At 54.4% G+C, this 19899-nt stretch overlaps 1 long non-coding RNA gene and 6 other non-coding genes across 7 annotated transcripts in view; 6 read left to right on the forward strand and 1 right to left on the reverse strand.

The window, feature by feature from the left end:
• LOC141418921 (uncharacterized) overlaps nucleotides 1-19899 on the reverse strand; it is a 518407-nt gene that overhangs the window by 355813 nt on the left and 142695 nt on the right. The window lies entirely within an intron of this gene.
• Nucleotides 632-750, forward strand: LOC141418991 (5S ribosomal RNA). Its single transcript, XR_012443668.1, has one exon. It is a non-coding gene; the product is annotated as a 5S ribosomal RNA (ribosomal RNA).
• On the forward strand, nucleotides 3956-4074 carry LOC141418992 (5S ribosomal RNA). Its single transcript, XR_012443669.1, has one exon. It is a non-coding gene; the product is annotated as a 5S ribosomal RNA (ribosomal RNA).
• LOC141418993 (5S ribosomal RNA) lies at nucleotides 7283-7401 on the forward strand. The gene has a single exon (XR_012443670.1). It is a non-coding gene; the product is annotated as a 5S ribosomal RNA (ribosomal RNA).
• LOC141418994 (5S ribosomal RNA) lies at nucleotides 10611-10729 on the forward strand. The gene has a single exon (XR_012443671.1). It is a non-coding gene; the product is annotated as a 5S ribosomal RNA (ribosomal RNA).
• LOC141418995 (5S ribosomal RNA) lies at nucleotides 13941-14059 on the forward strand. Its single transcript, XR_012443672.1, has one exon. It is a non-coding gene; the product is annotated as a 5S ribosomal RNA (ribosomal RNA).
• On the forward strand, nucleotides 17269-17387 carry LOC141418996 (5S ribosomal RNA). The gene has a single exon (XR_012443673.1). It is a non-coding gene; the product is annotated as a 5S ribosomal RNA (ribosomal RNA).

Genomic DNA, 19899 nt, shown 5'->3' on the forward strand with positions numbered 1-19899 from the left:
ATAGGATTTCTTAGGACGTTGAGTAGGGATGGGAGGAGATGTTTTTTTCTTTCCCTTGTCTCCACGATTTCGGTGGTGAAAGGGGCCTCTGAGCTGGAAATGTTCCCGATTGAGCCCCGCAGCCCCAGGCCCAGAGTGTGGAGGAGGGCGCAGCGGGTCGGCTAAGGGCGCGGCTGCCGTTTTGCAGAGGGCTGGAGGGGCAGTGGGGCTTTGTGGACGAGGAGGACCGGAAAGGTCCCCAAGACGTCCGTCGGGAGCCACGCGCCCAAGGGTCGGCTCCCGCAGGCGAGGGAGGAGGGCGGCCAGAACTGTGCACCCCCCCCACACCCCCGCCTTAGCCAAGGCAGTGACACATCCCCAGAGGAACAAGAGCCCGAGAGCACTGAGCAATGTTCCCCTGAGAAAACTCGATCCTGGTCCTGGCACCGGGACACCTCGGGAAGAAAGCCAGCGAGTGGCCACCTGGGCGAGACCGGCTGCCCCAGCAGGCGTCCGGGGCCCCTGGCCGCTTGGCCAGAGGCCGCCAGCCCCCACCCCGCAGCCCCCACCCGCAGCCGTGCCAGGGGAGCAGTGTGGAGACGCAGGCCGCGCCCACCTCACGCTCTTGGGGCTCCAGGAGGCGGCAGCTGGCGTCTACGGCCATACCACCCTGAACGCGCCCGATCTCGTCTGATCTCGGAAGCTAAGCAGGGTCGGGCCTGGTTAGTACTTGGATGGGAGACCGCCTGGGAATACCGGGTGCTGTAGGCTTTTGCTCGTCCCTCCCTCGCTGCTCCTTTTGGCCTCCGGGACCTCACCGCCCCGACCCAGCGCCACCACCACCGGCGACCCCTTCCCCGCCACCCCGCCAGACCCACGCCTCCCACCTCACAGACACGCCCCCGAATCCTCTCCTCTCCCCTCCCCACACTCTCGTGGGGCGCGCGCCCGCTCACTGGGCACCAGCCGGGTGGGTCCCAGGCCACGTTGGGGACCGCTCCCCAACTGTCCTCAGAAAGCCAGCAGGAGTAGAAAACGTTCAGGCGGACGGTGAGGGAAGTGCGAAAGCCCTGAGAAAGCGGGTCTGCAGCCCAGCGGGCCCCAGACTGGGACGCGCCACACCCTGGCTCGCCACAAGGTGGTGCACTGGGCCCAGGGCAAGACGCCAGGGGACAGGGAGGCAGGCCACCTCAGTCGGGTGCTGCTCCGTCGCTCGACCCAACACAGGTCAGCGTGTGCATGACCTCTCCGTGGGGCCCCAACTCCCACGGCGGTGCCTGCAGTCACGGGGACAGCGGGCGCAGGGCCTGAGCTCACGGTGAGGGGAGTATGCTTAGAATGCAAAATTCAAACACACCCGGGAATACATTGGCAAGGAGAAGTCCCAGAAAGAGTTGCAACCCTGACATTGAGGGCGCGTTTCCTTTTGCTTGGTCCTGTACCCTGCTTGAGTGTGAGTGGTGATGAATTGCTGCCCGTTTCGGATCGTTTGGTGGCAATGTAGTTTGTACCTTTCTCTGCAATGTGTGAAGTCTTTCTTTGTGTAATAGGCTGTATTGGCAAGTGTCTCTACCTTTCAGTGTTTATCCAAAGTCAATCCAAGGCTGTGGTCCACGAGTCTAAGAACAAACCCTGTGTTTTATGTCCAAAACTAAAAACACCACTTTTAAGTATGCTAGGACGGGTCCGGAGCAGGTAGAAATAGGGACTTCTTCCCGAGTAGTGTACAACGCCGTGGCCACTCATAGAAGTTTGTGCCTAGAGGGCTTTCATGTTCGATAGACACGCATCCATCATAACCACTTTTTTGTTTTATTTATTTGTTTATTTGTTTATTTATGTATTTACGTATTTACGTATTGATTTTTGTGGTACCAGTGCTTGAATTCAGGCCGTACACCTTGCCCCGCTCCACCAGCCCTTTTCGTGTGAGGGTTTTAAAGGGTTGACTCTCCAGGGTCCCCGAAGCCCACACTGCCTAAATTACCTGTGATAGAAAGAAAGGCAGGGGCAGTGCCTGAGACCACAAGGACTTTTCCCCTTATCGCTTCCTGATTGCTTGCAAGTGCTGGCTGTCTACCACCACAAGGACACTTCTCTTTACCTCTCCCTGGCTGCGTACCCCGGAAAACCTCCTCACCCCTAGTCCCCCCCCCCCCCCCCGGCGAGGCTTGCATCCCAGGCTGTCCAGAGTGCAGGACGCCCCTCACCACGGCAAAATAAAGCGTGCTCTCGTCTGTAGAGGTCTCGGTCTCCTTTTCCTCGAGGCATCCTCTTTTCTAACATTTGGCTTTTTCTAACAGGTCTCATGGAACGACTTGCTTGGGCGGGCCTGGAAACGTGATCCACCTGAGTAGCTAAGGTTTCAGGCGTGAGCAAGCAGCACCCAGCAAGAACCAAGGTGTTGAGAGGTCTGGCATGAGGGACTCCATTTCAACTTGGAAGGCCTTTCACCCTCATCTCTAGAAACTGTTTGTCTCTGAGCTGTTTCCTCGGAGGGTTTTTGGATTGGTCGTTTTCATCTTTCGACGTGAGGATTAGTTTTTTTTCTCTAAGTGTCTTATGTGTGTGGGGGGGTCGAGCAACAAACAGGTCAGGTGGGAGTCAGTGTCAGCTGGACCCTTTGGCCAAATTTAAACAACAAACAGGCTTGGAAGGACTCCCTTTTTAGCTAGTGGCCTCTAAACCATGACAAAGAAAACAGAATCTAAAGCTGACTTGTGTGAGGGACATGTACCTGTCTGTTACAGTCTTTTTTCATTGTTTCTTTTTTGTTTGTTTGTTTAATGGGCTTGATTGTAAATGTCCCAGGAGGATCAGAAGTGCAATTCCAAATACGTAAAAGAGCCATGGTAAAAATTCTGACGGACAACTTAGCAACTAAGAGAAGAGTATGTCAGTACCATCAGCATTTGATCACAGCGTTTCTGTAAATTTTGTAGTTTAGAGGGCCCGACAGCCTTGGAAAATGCAGATATGCTTACTATCTAGGAACGAATGACAGCATGACAGCTCTCTAGAGGTTATCCACACATATCAGTGGTTATCCTGAGAGTAAAACCTCAGAGTGCCCATTCATTGAGGGGTCAGTGTCAGTGACCCCAAATAGCCTCATCACAGGCACATGTAGGCTCCTAACTGTATTAGAATCATGTAAGACAACAGTTGTTTCACCATAGGGATGAAGCCATCTAGAAGATTTTCTATAAACCAACTCTTAATGAATTTTCATTTCGTCATGATCGTCATCTCAGTGGCCGAAACCCTGAGAAAAATTAGAAGGGAACAGAAGTAAATACTTCTGAGGACAAAGTGTAGAGTTTAGGAAGCCTGAGGGTTGACAGGATAGGATTTCTTAGGACGTTGAGTAGGGATGGGAGGAGATGTTTTTTTCTTTCCCTTGTCTCCACGATTTCGGTGGTGAAAGGGGCCTCTGAGCTGGAAATGTTCCCGATTGAGCCCCGCAGCCCCAGGCCCAGAGTGTGGAGGAGGGCGCAGCGGGTCGGCTAAGGGCGCGGCTGCCGTTTTGCAGAGGGCTGGAGGGGCAGTGGGGCTTTGTGGACGAGGAGGACCGGAAAGGTCCCCAAGACGTCCGTCGGGAGCCACGCGCCCAAGGATCGGCTCCCGCAGGCGAGGGAGGAGGGCGGCCAGAACTGTGCACCCCCCCCACACCCCCGCCTTAGCCAAGGCAGTGACACATCCCCAGAGGAACAAGAGCCCGAGAGCACTGAGCAATGTTCCCCTGAGAAAACTCGATCCTGGTCCTGGCACCGGGACACCTCGGGAAGAAAGCCAGCGAGTGGCCACCTGGGCGAGACCGGCTGCCCCAGCAGGCGTCCGGGGCCCCTGGCCGCTTGGCCAGAGGCCGCCAGCCCCCACCCCGCAGCCCCCACCCGCAGCCGTGCCAGGGGAGCAGTGTGGAGACGCAGGCCGCGCCCACCTCACGCTCTTGGGGCTCCAGGAGGCGGCAGCTGGCGTCTACGGCCATACCACCCTGAACGCGCCCGATCTCGTCTGATCTCGGAAGCTAAGCAGGGTCGGGCCTGGTTAGTACTTGGATGGGAGACCGCCTGGGAATACCGGGTGCTGTAGGCTTTTGCTCGTCCCTCCCTCGCTGCTCCTTTTGGCCTCCGGGACCTCACCGCCCCGACCCAGCGCCACCACCACCGGCGACCCCTTCCCCGCCACCCCGCCAGACCCACGCCTCCCACCTCACAGACACGCCCCCGAATCCTCTCCTCTCCCCTCCCCACACTCTCGTGGGGCGCGCGCCCGCTCACTGGGCACCAGCCGGGTGGGTCCCAGGCCACGTTGGGGACCGCTCCCCAACTGTCCTCAGAAAGCCAGCAGGAGTAGAAAACGTTCAGGCGGACGGTGAGGGAAGTGCGAAAGCCCTGAGAAAGCGGGTCTGCAGCCCAGCGGGCCCCAGACTGGGACGCGCCACACCCTGGCTCGCCACAAGGTGGTGCACTGGGCCCAGGGCAAGACGCCAGGGGACAGGGAGGCAGGCCACCTCAGTCGGGTGCTGCTCCGTCGCTCGACCCAACACAGGTCAGCGTGTGCATGACCTCTCCGTGGGGCCCCAACTCCCACGGCGGTGCCTGCAGTCACGGGGACAGCGGGCGCAGGGCCTGAGCTCACGGTGAGGGGAGTATGCTTAGAATGCAAAATTCAAACACACCCGGGAATACATTGGCAAGGAGAAGTCCCAGAAAGAGTTGCAACCCTGACATTGAGGGCGCGTTTCCTTTTGCTTGGTCCTGTACCCTGCTTGAGTGTGAGTGGTGATGAATTGCTGCCCGTTTCGGATCGTTTGGTGGCAATGTAGTTTGTACCTTTCTCTGCAATGTGTGAAGTCTTTCTTTGTGTAATAGGCTGTATTGGCAAGTGTCTCTACCTTTCAGTGTTTATCCAAAGTCAATCCAAGGCTGTGGTCCACGAGTCTAAGAACAAACCCTGTGTTTTATGTCCAAAACTAAAAACACCACTTTTAAGTATGCTAGGACGGGTCCGGAGCAGGTAGAAATAGGGACTTCTTCCCGAGTAGTGTACAACGCCGTGGCCACTCATAGAAGTTTGTGCCTAGAGGGCTTTCATGTTCGATAGACACGCATCCATCATAACCACTTTTTTGTTTTATTTATTTGTTTATTTGTTTATTTATGTATTTACGTATTTACGTATTGATTTTTGTGGTACCAGTGCTTGAATTCAGGCCGTACACCTTGCCCCGCTCCACCAGCCCTTTTCGTGTGAGGGTTTTAAAGGGTTGACTCTCCAGGGTCCCCGAAGCCCACACTGCCTAAATTACCTGTGATAGAAAGAAAGGCAGGGGCAGTGCCTGAGACCACAAGGACTTTTCCCCTTATCGCTTCCTGATTGCTTGCAAGTGCTGGCTGTCTACCACCACAAGGACACTTCTCTTTACCTCTCCCTGGCTGCGTACCCCGGAAAACCTCCTCACCCCTAGTCCCCGCCCCCCCCCCCCCCGGCGAGGCTTGCATCCCAGGCTGTCCAGAGTGCAGGACGCCCCTCACCACGGCAAAATAAAGCGTGCTCTCGTCTGTAGAGGTCTCGGTCTCCTTTTCCTCGAGGCATCCTCTTTTCTAACATTTGGCTTTTTCTAACAGGTCTCATGGAACGACTTGCTTGGGCGGGCCTGGAAACGTGATCCACCTGAGTAGCTAAGGTTTCAGGCGTGAGCAAGCAGCACCCAGCAAGAACCAAGGTGTTGAGAGGTCTGGCATGAGGGACTCCATTTCAACTTGGAAGGCCTTTCACCCTCATCTCTAGAAACTGTTTGTCTCTGAGCTGTTTCCTCGGAGGGTTTTTGGATTGGTCGTTTTCATCTTTCGACGTGAGGATTAGTTTTTTTTCTCTAAGTGTCTTATGTGTGTGGGGGGGTCGAGCAACAAACAGGTCAGGTGGGAGTCAGTGTCAGCTGGACCCTTTGGCCAAATTTAAACAACAAACAGGCTTGGAAGGACTCCCTTTTTAGCTAGTGGCCTCTAAACCATGACAAAGAAAACAGAATCTAAAGCTGACTTGTGTGAGGGACATGTACCTGTCTGTTACAGTCTTTTTTCATTGTTTCTTTTTTTTTTGTTTGTTTAATGGGCTTGATTGTAAATGTCCCAGGAGGATCAGAAGTGCAATTCCAAATACGTAAAAGAGCCATGGTAAAAATTCTGACGGACAACTTAGCAACTAAGAGAAGAGTATGTCAGTACCATCAGCATTTGATCACAGCGTTTCTGTAAATTTTGTAGTTTAGAGGGCCCGACAGCCTTGGAAAATGCAGATATGCTTACTATCTAGGAACGAATGACAGCATGACAGCTCTCTAGAGGTTATCCACACATATCAGTGGTTATCCTGAGAGTAAAACCTCAGAGTGCCCATTCATTGAGGGGTCAGTGTCAGTGACCCCAAATAGCCTCATCACAGGCACATGTAGGCTCCTAACTGTATTAGAATCATGTAAGACAACAGTTGTTTCACCATAGGGATGAAGCCATCTAGAAGATTTTCTATAAACCAACTCTTAATGAATTTTCATTTCGTCATGATCGTCATCTCAGTGGCCGAAACCCTGAGAAAAATTAGAAGGGAACAGAAGTAAATACTTCTGAGGACAAAGTGTAGAGTTTAGGAAGCCTGAGGGTTGACAGGATAGGATTTCTTAGGACGTTGAGTAGGGATGGGAGGAGATGTTTTTTTCTTTCCCTTGTCTCCACGATTTCGGTGGTGAAAGGGGCCTCTGAGCTGGAAATGTTCCCGATTGAGCCCCGCAGCCCCAGGCCCAGAGTGTGGAGGAGGGCGCAGCGGGTCGGCTAAGGGCGCGGCTGCCGTTTTGCAGAGGGCTGGAGGGGCAGTGGGGCTTTGTGGACGAGGAGGACCGGAAAGGTCCCCAAGACGTCCGTCGGGAGCCACGCGCCCAAGGGTCGGCTCCCGCAGGCGAGGGAGGAGGGCGGCCAGAACTGTGCACCCCCCCCACACCCCCGCCTTAGCCAAGGCAGTGACACATCCCCAGAGGAACAAGAGCCCGAGAGCACTGAGCAATGTTCCCCTGAGAAAACTCGATCCTGGTCCGGGCACCGGGACACCTCGGGAAGAAAGCCAGCGAGTGGCCACCTGGGCGAGACCGGCTGCCCCAGCAGGCGTCCGGGGCCCCTGGCCGCTTGGCCAGAGGCCGCCAGCCCCCACCCCGCAGCCCCCACCCGCAGCCGTGCCAGGGGAGCAGTGTGGAGACGCAGGCCGCGCCCACCTCACGCTCTTGGGGCTCCAGGAGGCGGCAGCTGGCGTCTACGGCCATACCACCCTGAACGCGCCCGATCTCGTCTGATCTCGGAAGCTAAGCAGGGTCGGGCCTGGTTAGTACTTGGATGGGAGACCGCCTGGGAATACCGGGTGCTGTAGGCTTTTGCTCGTCCCTCCCTCGCTGCTCCTTTTGGCCTCCGGGACCTCACCGCCCCGACCCAGCGCCACCACCACCGGCGACCCCTTCCCCGCCACCCCGCCAGACCCACGCCTCCCACCTCACAGACACGCCCCCGAATCCTCTCCTCTCCCCTCCCCACACTCTCGTGGGGCGCGCGCCCGCTCACTGGGCACCAGCCGGGTGGGTCCCAGGCCACGTTGGGGACCGCTCCCCAACTGTCCTCAGAAAGCCAGCAGGAGTAGAAAACGTTCAGGCGGACGGTGAGGGAAGTGCGAAAGCCCTGAGAAAGCGGGTCTGCAGCCCAGCGGGCCCCAGACTGGGACGCGCCACACCCTGGCTCGCCACAAGGTGGTGCACTGGGCCCAGGGCAAGACGCCAGGGGACAGGGAGGCAGGCCACCTCAGTCGGGTGCTGCTCCGTCGCTCGACCCAACACAGGTCAGCGTGTGCATGACCTCTCCGTGGGGCCCCAACTCCCACGGCGGTGCCTGCAGTCACGGGGACAGCGGGCGCAGGGCCTGAGCTCACGGTGAGGGGAGTATGCTTAGAATGCAAAATTCAAACACACCCGGGAATACATTGGCAAGGAGAAGTCCCAGAAAGAGTTGCAACCCTGACATTGAGGGCGCGTTTCCTTTTGCTTGGTCCTGTACCCTGCTTGAGTGTGAGTGGTGATGAATTGCTGCCCGTTTCGGATCGTTTGGTGGCAATGTAGTTTGTACCTTTCTCTGCAATGTGTGAAGTCTTTCTTTGTGTAATAGGCTGTATTGGCAAGTGTCTCTACCTTTCAGTGTTTATCCAAAGTCAATCCAAGGCTGTGGTCCACGAGTCTAAGAACAAACCCTGTGTTTTATGTCCAAAACTAAAAACACCACTTTTAAGTATGCTAGGACGGGTCCGGAGCAGGTAGAAATAGGGACTTCTTCCCGAGTAGTGTACAACGCCGTGGCCACTCATAGAAGTTTGTGCCTAGAGGGCTTTCATGTTCGATAGACACGCATCCATCATAACCACTTTTTTGTTTTATTTATTTGTTTATTTGTTTATTTATGTATTTACGTATTTACGTATTGATTTTTGTGGTACCAGTGCTTGAATTCAGGCCGTACACCTTGCCCCGCTCCACCAGCCCTTTTCGTGTGAGGGTTTTAAAGGGTTGACTCTCCAGGGTCCCCGAAGCCCACACTGCCTAAATTACCTGTGATAGAAAGAAAGGCAGGGGCAGTGCCTGAGACCACAAGGACTTTTCCCCTTATCGCTTCCTGATTGCTTGCAAGTGCTGGCTGTCTACCACCACAAGGACACTTCTCTTTACCTCTCCCTGGCTGCGTACCCCGGAAAACCTCCTCACCCCTAGTCCCCGCCCGCCCCCCCCCCCCGGCGAGGCTTGCATCCCAGGCTGTCCAGAGTGCAGGACGCCCCTCACCACGGCAAAATAAAGCGTGCTCTCGTCTGTAGAGGTCTCGGTCTCCTTTTCCTCGAGGCATCCTCTTTTCTAACATTTGGCTTTTTCTAACAGGTCTCATGGAACGACTTGCTTGGGCGGGCCTGGAAACGTGATCCACCTGAGTAGCTAAGGTTTCAGGCGTGAGCAAGCAGCACCCAGCAAGAACCAAGGTGTTGAGAGGTCTGGCATGAGGGACTCCATTTCAACTTGGAAGGCCTTTCACCCTCATCTCTAGAAACTGTTTGTCTCTGAGCTGTTTCCTCGGAGGGTTTTTGGATTGGTCGTTTTCATCTTTCGACGTGAGGATTAGTTTTTTTCTCTAAGTGTCTTATGTGTGTGGGGGGGTCGAGCAACAAACAGGTCAGGTGGGAGTCAGTGTCAGCTGGACCCTTTGGCCAAATTTAAACAACAAACAGGCTTGGAAGGACTCCCTTTTTAGCTAGTGGCCTCTAAACCATGACAAAGAAAACAGAATCTAAAGCTGACTTGTGTGAGGGACATGTACCTGTCTGTTACAGTCTTTTTTCATTGTTTCTTTTTTTTTTGTTTGTTTAATGGGCTTGATTGTAAATGTCCCAGGAGGATCAGAAGTGCAATTCCAAATACGTAAAAGAGCCATGGTAAAAATTCTGACGGACAACTTAGCAACTAAGAGAAGAGTATGTCAGTACCATCAGCATTTGATCACAGCGTTTCTGTAAATTTTGTAGTTTAGAGGGCCCGACAGCCTTGGAAAATGCAGATATGCTTACTATCTAGGAACGAATGACAGCATGACAGCTCTCTAGAGGTTATCCACACATATCAGTGGTTATCCTGAGAGTAAAACCTCAGAGTGCCCATTCATTGAGGGGTCAGTGTCAGTGACCCCAAATAGCCTCATCACAGGCACATGTAGGCTCCTAACTGTATTAGAATCATGTAAGACAACAGTTGTTTCACCATAGGGATGAAGCCATCTAGAAGATTTTCTATAAACCAACTCTTAATGAATTTTCATTTCGTCATGATCGTCATCTCAGTGGCCGAAACCCTGAGAAAAATTAGAAGGGAACAGAAGTAAATACTTCTGAGGACAAAGTGTAGAGTTTAGGAAGCCTGAGGGTTGACAATATAGGATTTCTTAGGACGTTGAGTAGGGATGGGAGGAGATGTTTTTTTCTTTCCCTTGTCTCCACGATTTCGGTGGTGAAAGGGGCCTCTGAGCTGGAAATGTTCCCGATTGAGCCCCGCAGCCCCAGGCCCAGAGTGTGGAGGAGGGCGCAGCGGGTCGGCTAAGGGCGCGGCTGCCGTTTTGCAGAGGGCTGGAGGGGCAGTGGGGCTTTGTGGACGAGGAGGACCGGAAAGGTCCCCAAGACGTCCGTCGGGAGCCACGCGCCCAAGGGTCGGCTCCCGCAGGCGAGGGAGGAGGGCGGCCAGAACTGTGCACCCCCCCCACACCCCCGCCTTAGCCAAGGCAGTGACACATCCCCAGAGGAACAAGAGCCCGAGAGCACTGAGCAATGTTCCCCTGAGAAAACTCGATCCTGGTCCTGGCACCGGGACACCTCGGGAAGAAAGCCAGCGAGTGGCCACCTGGGCGAGACCGGCTGCCCCAGCAGGCGTCCGGGGCCCCTGGCCGCTTGGCCAGAGGCCGCCAGCCCCCACCCCGCAGCCCCCACCCGCAGCCGTGCCAGGGGAGCAGTGTGGAGACGCAGGCCGCGCCCACCTCACGCTCTTGGGGCTCCAGGAGGCGGCAGCTGGCGTCTACGGCCATACCACCCTGAACGCGCCCGATCTCGTCTGATCTCGGAAGCTAAGCAGGGTCGGGCCTGGTTAGTACTTGGATGGGAGACCGCCTGGGAATACCGGGTGCTGTAGGCTTTTGCTCGTCCCTCCCTCGCTGCTCCTTTTGGCCTCCGGGACCTCACCGCCCTGACCCAGCGCCACCACCACCGGCGACCCCTTCCCCGCCACCCCGCCAGACCCACGCCTCCCACCTCACAGACACGCCCCCGAATCCTCTCCTCTCCCCTCCCCACACTCTCGTGGGGCGCGCGCCCGCTCACTGGGCACCAGCCGGGTGGGTCCCAGGCCACGTTGGGGACCGCTCCCCAACTGTCCTCAGAAAGCCAGCAGGAGTAGAAAACGTTCAGGCGGACGGTGAGGGAAGTGCGAAAGCCCTGAGAAAGCGGGTCTGCAGCCCAGCGGGCCCCAGACTGGGACGCGCCACACCCTGGCTCGCCACAAGGTGGTGCACTGGGCCCAGGGCAAGACGCCAGGAGACAGGGAGGCAGGCCACCTCAGTCGGGTGCTGCTCCGTCGCTCGACCCAACACAGGTCAGCGTGTGCATGACCTCTCCGTGGGGCCCCAACTCCCACGGCGGTGCCTGCAGTCACGGGGACAGCGGGCGCAGGGCCTGAGCTCACGGTGAGGGGAGTATGCTTAGAATGCAAAATTCAAACACACCCGGGAATACATTGGCAAGGAGAAGTCCCAGAAAGAGTTGCAACCCTGACATTGAGGGCGCGTTTCCTTTTGCTTGGTCCTGTACCCTGCTTGAGTGTGAGTGGTGATGAATTGCTGCCCGTTTCGGATCGTTTGGTGGCAATGTAGTTTGTACCTTTCTCTGCAATGTGTGAAGTCTTTCTTTGTGTAATAGGCTGTATTGGCAAGTGTCTCTACCTTTCAGTGTTTATCCAAAGTCAATCCAAGGCTGTGGTCCACGAGTCTAAGAACAAACCCTGTGTTTTATGTCCAAAACTAAAAACACCACTTTTAAGTATGCTAGGACGGGTCCGGAGCAGGTAGAAATAGGGACTTCTTCCCGAGTAGTGTACAACGCCGTGGCCACTCATAGAAGTTTGTGCCTAGAGGGCTTTCATGTTCGATAGACACGCATCCATCATAACCACTTTTTTGTTTTATTTATTTGTTTATTTGTTTATTTATGTATTTACGTATTTACGTATTGATTTTTGTGGTACCAGTGCTTGAATTCAGGCCGTACACCTTGCCCCGCTCCACCAGCCCTTTTCGTGTGAGGGTTTTAAAGGGTTGACTCTCCAGGGTCCCCGAAGCCCACACTGCCTAAATTACCTGTGATAGAAAGAAAGGCAGGGGCAGTGCCTGAGACCACAAGGACTTTTCCCCTTATCGCTTCCTGATTGCTTGCAAGTGCTGGCTGTCTACCACCACAAGGACACTTCTCTTTACCTCTCCCTGGCTGCGTACCCCGGAAAACCTCCTCACCCCTAGTCCCCGCCCCCCCCCCCCCCCCCGGCGAGGCTTGCATCCCAGGCTGTCCAGAGTGCAGGACGCCCCTCACCACGGCAAAATAAAGCGTGCTCTCGTCTGTAGAGGTCTCGGTCTCCTTTTCCTCGAGGCATCCTCTTTTCTAACATTTGGCTTTTTCTAACAGGTCTCATGGAACGACTTGCTTGGGCGGGCCTGGAAACGTGATCCACCTGAGTAGCTAAGGTTTCAGGCGTGAGCAAGCAGCACCCAGCAAGAACCAAGGTGTTGAGAGGTCTGGCATGAGGGACTCCATTTCAACTTGGAAGGCCTTTCACCCTCATCTCTAGAAACTGTTTGTCTCTGAGCTGTTTCCTCGGAGGGTTTTTGGATTGGTCGTTTTCATCTTTCGACGTGAGGATTAGTTTTTTTTCTCTAAGTGTCTTATGTTTGTGGGGGGGTCGAGCAACAAACAGGTCAGGTGGGAGTCAGTGTCAGCTGGACCCTTTGGCCAAATTTAAACAACAAACAGGCTTGGAAGGACTCCCTTTTTAGCTAGTGGCCTCTAAACCATGACAAAGAAAACAGAATCTAAAGCTGACTTGTGTGAGGGACATGTACCTGTCTGTTACAGTCTTTTTTCATTGTTTCTTTTTTGTTTGTTTGTTTAATGGGCTTGATTGTAAATGTCCCAGGAGGATCAGAAGTGCAATTCCAAATACGTAAAAGAGCCATGGTAAAAATTCTGACGGACAACTTAGCAACTAAGAGAAGAGTATGTCAGTACCATCAGCATTTGATCACAGCGTTTCTGTAAATTTTGTAGTTTAGAGGGCCCGACAGCCTTGGAAAATGCAGATATGCTTACTATCTAGGAACGAATGACAGCATGACAGCTCTCTAGAGGTTATCCACACATATCAGTGGTTATCCTGAGAGTAAAACCTCAGAGTGCCCATTCATTGAGGGGTCAGTGTCAGTGACCCCAAATAGCCTCATCACAGGCACATGTAGGCTCCTAACTGTATTAGAATCATGTAAGACAACAGTTGTTTCACCATAGGGATGAAGCCATCTAGAAGATTTTCTATAAACCAACTCTTAATGAATTTTCATTTCGTCATGATCGTCATCTCAGTGGCCGAAACCCTGAGAAAAATTAGAAGGGAACAGAAGTAAATACTTCTGAGGACAAAGTGTAGAGTTTAGGAAGCCTGAGGGTTGACAGGATAGGATTTCTTAGGACGTTGAGTAGGGATGGGAGGAGATGTTTTTTTCTTTCCCTTGTCTCCACGATTTCGGTGGTGAAAGGGGCCTCTGAGCTGGAAATGTTCCCGATTGAGCCCCGCAGCCCCAGGCCCAGAGTGTGGAGGAGGGCGCAGCGGGTCGGCTAAGGGCGCGGCTGCCGTTTTGCAGAGGGCTGGAGGGGCAGTGGGGCTTTGTGGACGAGGAGGACCGGAAAGGTCCCCAAGACGTCCGTCGGGAGCCACGCGCCCAAGGATCGGCTCCCGCAGGCGAGGGAGGAGGGCGGCCAGAACTGTGCACCCCCCCCACACCCCCGCCTTAGCCAAGGCAGTGACACATCCCCAGAGGAACAAGAGCCCGAGAGCACTGAGCAATGTTCCCCTGAGAAAACTCGATCCTGGTCCGGGCACCGGGACACCTCGGGAAGAAAGCCAGCGAGTGGCCACCTGGGCGAGACCGGCTGCCCCAGCAGGCGTCCGGGGCCCCTGGCCGCTTGGCCAGAGGCCGCCAGCCCCCACCCCGCAGCCCCCACCCGCAGCCGTGCCAGGGGAGCAGTGTGGAGACGCAGGCCGCGCCCACCTCACGCTCTTGGGGCTCCAGGAGGCGGCAGCTGGCGTCTACGGCCATACCACCCTGAACGCGCCCGATCTCGTCTGATCTCGGAAGCTAAGCAGGGTCGGGCCTGGTTAGTACTTGGATGGGAGACCGCCTGGGAATACCGGGTGCTGTAGGCTTTTGCTCGTCCCTCCCTCGCTGCTCCTTTTGGCCTCCGGGACCTCACCGCCCCGACCCAGCGCCACCACCACCGGCGACCCCTTCCCCGCCACCCCGCCAGACCCACGCCTCCCACCTCACAGACACGCCCCCGAATCCTCTCCTCTCCCCTCCCCACACTCTCGTGGGGCGCGCGCCCGCTCACTGGGCACCAGCCGGGTGGGTCCCAGGCCACGTTGGGGACCGCTCCCCAACTGTCCTCAGAAAGCCAGCAGGAGTAGAAAACGTTCAGGCGGACGGTGAGGGAAGTGCGAAAGCCCTGAGAAAGCGGGTCTGCAGCCCAGCGGGCCCCAGACTGGGACGCGCCACACCCTGGCTCGCCACAAGGTGGTGCACTGGGCCCAGGGCAAGACGCCAGGGGACAGGGAGGCAGGCCACCTCAGTCGGGTGCTGCTCCGTCGCTCGACCCAACACAGGTCAGCGTGTGCATGACCTCTCCGTGGGGCCCCAACTCCCACGGCGGTGCCTGCAGTCACGGGGACAGCGGGCGCAGGGCCTGAGCTCACGGTGAGGGGAGTATGCTTAGAATGCAAAATTCAAACACACCCGGGAATACATTGGCAAGGAGAAGTCCCAGAAAGAGTTGCAACCCTGACATTGAGGGCGCGTTTCCTTTTGCTTGGTCCTGTACCCTGCTTGAGTGTGAGTGGTGATGAATTGCTGCCCGTTTCGGATCGTTTGGTGGCAATGTAGTTTGTACCTTTCTCTGCAATGTGTGAAGTCTTTCTTTGTGTAATAGGCTGTATTGGCAAGTGTCTCTACCTTTCAGTGTTTATCCAAAGTCAATCCAAGGCTGTGGTCCACGAGTCTAAGAACAAACCCTGTGTTTTATGTCCAAAACTAAAAACACCACTTTTAAGTATGCTAGGACGGGTCCGGAGCAGGTAGAAATAGGGACTTCTTCCCGAGTAGTGTACAACGCCGTGGCCACTCATAGAAGTTTGTGCCTAGAGGGCTTTCATGTTCGATAGACACGCATCCATCATAACCACTTTTTTGTTTTATTTATTTGTTTATTTGTTTATTTATGTATTTACGTATTTACGTATTGATTTTTGTGGTACCAGTGCTTGAATTCAGGCCGTACACCTTGCCCCGCTCCACCAGCCCTTTTCGTGTGAGGGTTTTAAAGGGTTGACTCTCCAGGGTCCCCGAAGCCCACACTGCCTAAATTACCTGTGATAGAAAGAAAGGCAGGGGCAGTGCCTGAGACCACAAGGACTTTTCCCCTTATCGCTTCCTGATTGCTTGCAAGTGCTGGCTGTCTACCACCACAAGGACACTTCTCTTTACCTCTCCCTGGCTGCGTACCCCGGAAAACCTCCTCACCCCTAGTCCCCGCCCGCCCCCCCCCCCGGCGAGGCTTGCATCCCAGGCTGTCCAGAGTGCAGGACGCCCCTCACCACGGCAAAATAAAGCGTGCTCTCGTCTGTAGAGGTCTCGGTCTCCTTTTCCTCGAGGCATCCTCTTTTCTAACATTTGGCTTTTTCTAACAGGTCTCATGGAACGACTTGCTTGGGCGGGCCTGGAAACGTGATCCACCTGAGTAGCTAAGGTTTCAGGCGTGAGCAAGCAGCACCCAGCAAGAACCAAGGTGTTGAGAGGTCTGGCATGAGGGACTCCATTTCAACTTGGAAGGCCTTTCACCCTCATCTCTAGAAACTGTTTGTCTCTGAGCTGTTTCCTCGGAGGGTTTTTGGATTGGTCGTTTTCATCTTTCGACGTGAGGATTAGTTTTTTTTCTCTAAGTGTCTTATGTGTGTGGGGGGGTCGAGCAACAAACAGGTCAGGTGGGAGTCAGTGTCAGCTGGACCCTTTGGCCAAATTTAAACAACAAACAGGCTTGGAAGGACTCCCTTTTTAGCTAGTGGCCTCTAAACCATGACAAAGAAAACAGAATCTAAAGCTGACTTGTGTGAGGGACATGTACCTGTCTGTTACAGTCTTTTTTCATTGTTTCTTTTTTTTTTGTTTGTTTAATGGGCTTGATTGTAAATGTCCCAGGAGGATCAGAAGTGCAATTCCAAATACGTAAAAGAGCCATGGTAAAAATTCTGACGGACAACTTAGCAACTAAGAGAAGAGTATGTCAGTACCATCAGCATTTGATCACAGCGTTTCTGTAAATTTTGTAGTTTAGAGGGCCCGACAGCCTTGGAAAATGCAGATATGCTTACTATCTAGGAACGAATGACAGCATGACAGCTCTCTAGAGGTTATCCACACATATCAGTGGTTATCCTGAGAGTAAAACCTCAGAGTGCCCATTCATTGAGGGGTCAGTGTCAGTGACCCCAAATAGCCTCATCACAGGCACATGTAGGCTCCTAACTGTATTAGAATCATGTAAGACAACAGTTGTTTCACCATAGGGATGAAGCCATCTAGAAGATTTTCTATAAACCAACTCTTAATGAATTTTCATTTCGTCATGATCGTCATCTCAGTGGCCGAAACCCTGAGAAAAATTAGAAGGGAACAGAAGTAAATACTTCTGAGGACAAAGTGTAGAGTTTAGGAAGCCTGAGGGTTGACAGGATAGGATTTCTTAGGACGTTGAGTAGGGATGGGAGGAGATGTTTTTTTCTTTCCCTTGTCTCCACGATTTCGGTGGTGAAAGGGGCCTCTGAGCTGGAAATGTTCCCGATTGAGCCCCGCAGCCCCAGGCCCAGAGTGTGGAGGAGGGCGCAGCGGGTCGGCTAAGGGCGCGGCTGCCGTTTTGCAGAGGGCTGGAGGGGCAGTGGGGCTTTGTGGACGAGGAGGACCGGAAAGGTCCCCAAGACGTCCGTCGGGAGCCACGCGCCCAAGGGTCGGCTCCCGCAGGCGAGGGAGGAGGGCGGCCAGAACTGTGCACCCCCCCCACACCCCCGCCTTAGCCAAGGCAGTGACACATCCCCAGAGGAACAAGAGCCCGAGAGCACTGAGCAATGTTCCCCTGAGAAAACTCGATCCTGGTCCGGGCACCGGGACACCTCGGGAAGAAAGCCAGCGAGTGGCCACCTGGGCGAGACCGGCTGCCCCAGCAGGCGTCCGGGGCCCCTGGCCGCTTGGCCAGAGGCCGCCAGCCCCCACCCCGCAGCCCCCACCCGCAGCCGTGCCAGGGGAGCAGTGTGGAGACGCAGGCCGCGCCCACCTCACGCTCTTGGGGCTCCAGGAGGCGGCAGCTGGCGTCTACGGCCATACCACCCTGAACGCGCCCGATCTCGTCTGATCTCGGAAGCTAAGCAGGGTCGGGCCTGGTTAGTACTTGGATGGGAGACCGCCTGGGAATACCGGGTGCTGTAGGCTTTTGCTCGTCCCTCCCTCGCTGCTCCTTTTGGCCTCCGGGACCTCACCGCCCCGACCCAGCGCCACCACCACCGGCGACCCCTTCCCCGCCACCCCGCCAGACCCACGCCTCCCACCTCACAGACACGCCCCCGAATCCTCTCCTCTCCCCTCCCCACACTCTCGTGGGGCGCGCGCCCGCTCACTGGGCACCAGCCGGGTGGGTCCCAGGCCACGTTGGGGACCGCTCCCCAACTGTCCTCAGAAAGCCAGCAGGAGTAGAAAACGTTCAGGCGGACGGTGAGGGAAGTGCGAAAGCCCTGAGAAAGCGGGTCTGCAGCCCAGCGGGCCCCAGACTGGGACGCGCCACACCCTGGCTCGCCACAAGGTGGTGCACTGGGCCCAGGGCAAGACGCCAGGGGACAGGGAGGCAGGCCACCTCAGTCGGGTGCTGCTCCGTCGCTCGACCCAACACAGGTCAGCGTGTGCATGACCTCTCCGTGGGGCCCCAACTCCCACGGCGGTGCCTGCAGTCACGGGGACAGCGGGCGCAGGGCCTGAGCTCACGGTGAGGGGAGTATGCTTAGAATGCAAAATTCAAACACACCCGGGAATACATTGGCAAGGAGAAGTCCCAGAAAGAGTTGCAACCCTGACATTGAGGGCGCGTTTCCTTTTGCTTGGTCCTGTACCCTGCTTGAGTGTGAGTGGTGATGAATTGCTGCCCGTTTCGGATCGTTTGGTGGCAATGTAGTTTGTACCTTTCTCTGCAATGTGTGAAGTCTTTCTTTGTGTAATAGGCTGTATTGGCAAGTGTCTCTACCTTTCAGTGTTTATCCAAAGTCAATCCAAGGCTGTGGTCCACGAGTCTAAGAACAAACCCTGTGTTTTATGTCCAAAACTAAAAACACCACTTTTAAGTATGCTAGGACGGGTCCGGAGCAGGTAGAAATAGGGACTTCTTCCCGAGTAGTGTACAACGCCGTGGCCACTCATAGAAGTTTGTGCCTAGAGGGCTTTCATGTTCGATAGACACGCATCCATCATAACCACTTTTTTGTTTTATTTATTTGTTTATTTGTTTATTTATGTATTTACGTATTTACGTATTGATTTTTGTGGTACCAGTGCTTGAATTCAGGCCGTACACCTTGCCCCGCTCCACCAGCCCTTTTCGTGTGAGGGTTTTAAAGGGTTGACTCTCCAGGGTCCCCGAAGCCCACACTGCCTAAATTACCTGTGATAGAAAGAAAGGCAGGGGCAGTGCCTGAGACCACAAGGACTTTTCCCCTTATCGCTTCCTGATTGCTTGCAAGTGCTGGCTGTCTACCACCACAAGGACACTTCTCTTTACCTCTCCCTGGCTGCGTACCCCGGAAAACCTCCTCACCCCTAGTCCCCGCCCGCCCCCCCCCCCGGCGAGGCTTGCATCCCAGGCTGTCCAGAGTGCAGGACGCCCCTCACCACGGCAAAATAAAGCGTGCTCTCGTCTGTAGAGGTCTCGGTCTCCTTTTCCTCGAGGCATCCTCTTTTCTAACATTTGGCTTTTTCTAACAGGTCTCATGGAACGACTTGCTTGGGCGGGCCTGGAAACGTGATCCACCTGAGTAGCTAAGGTTTCAGGCGTGAGCAAGCAGCACCCAGCAAGAACCAAGGTGTTGAGAGGTCTGGCATGAGGGACTCCATTTCAACTTGGAAGGCCTTTCACCCTCATCTCTAGAAACTGTTTGTCTCTGAGCTGTTTCCTCGGAGGGTTTTTGGATTGGTCGTTTTCATCTTTCGACGTGAGGATTAGTTTTTTTCTCTAAGTGTCTTATGTGTGTGGGGGGGTCGAGCAACAAACAGGTCAGGTGGGAGTCAGTGTCAGCTGGACCCTTTGGCCAAATTTAAACAACAAACAGGCTTGGAAGGACTCCCTTTTTAGCTAGTGGCCTCTAAACCATGACAAAGAAAACAGAATCTAAAGCTGACTTGTGTGAGGGACATGTACCTGTCTGTTACAGTCTTTTTTCATTGTTTCTTTTTTTTTTGTTTGTTTAATGGGCTTGATTGTAAATGTCCCAGGAGGATCAGAAGTGCAATTCCAAATACGTAAAAGAGCCATGGTAAAAATTCTGACGGACAACTTAGCAACTAAGAGAAGAGTATGTCAGTACCATCAGCATTTGATCACAGCGTTTCTGTAAATTTTGTAGTTTAGAGGGCCCGACAGCCTTGGAAAATGCAGATATGCTTACTATCTAGGAACGAATGACAGCATGACAGCTCTCTAGAGGTTATCCACACATATCAGTGGTTATCCTGAGAGTAAAACCTCAGAGTGCCCATTCATTGAGGGGTCAGTGTCAGTGACCCCAAATAGCCTCATCACAGGCACATGTAGGCTCCTAACTGTATTAGAATCATGTAAGACAACAGTTGTTTCACCATAGGGATGAAGCCATCTAGAAGATTTTCTATAAACCAACTCTTAATGAATTTTCATTTCGTCATGATCGTCATCTCAGTGGCCGAAACCCTGAGAAAAATTAGA

Source organism: Castor canadensis, chromosome 18 (genome assembly GCF_047511655.1).
Source record: "Castor canadensis chromosome 18, mCasCan1.hap1v2, whole genome shotgun sequence".
Taxonomy (NCBI): domain Eukaryota; kingdom Metazoa; phylum Chordata; class Mammalia; order Rodentia; family Castoridae; genus Castor; species Castor canadensis.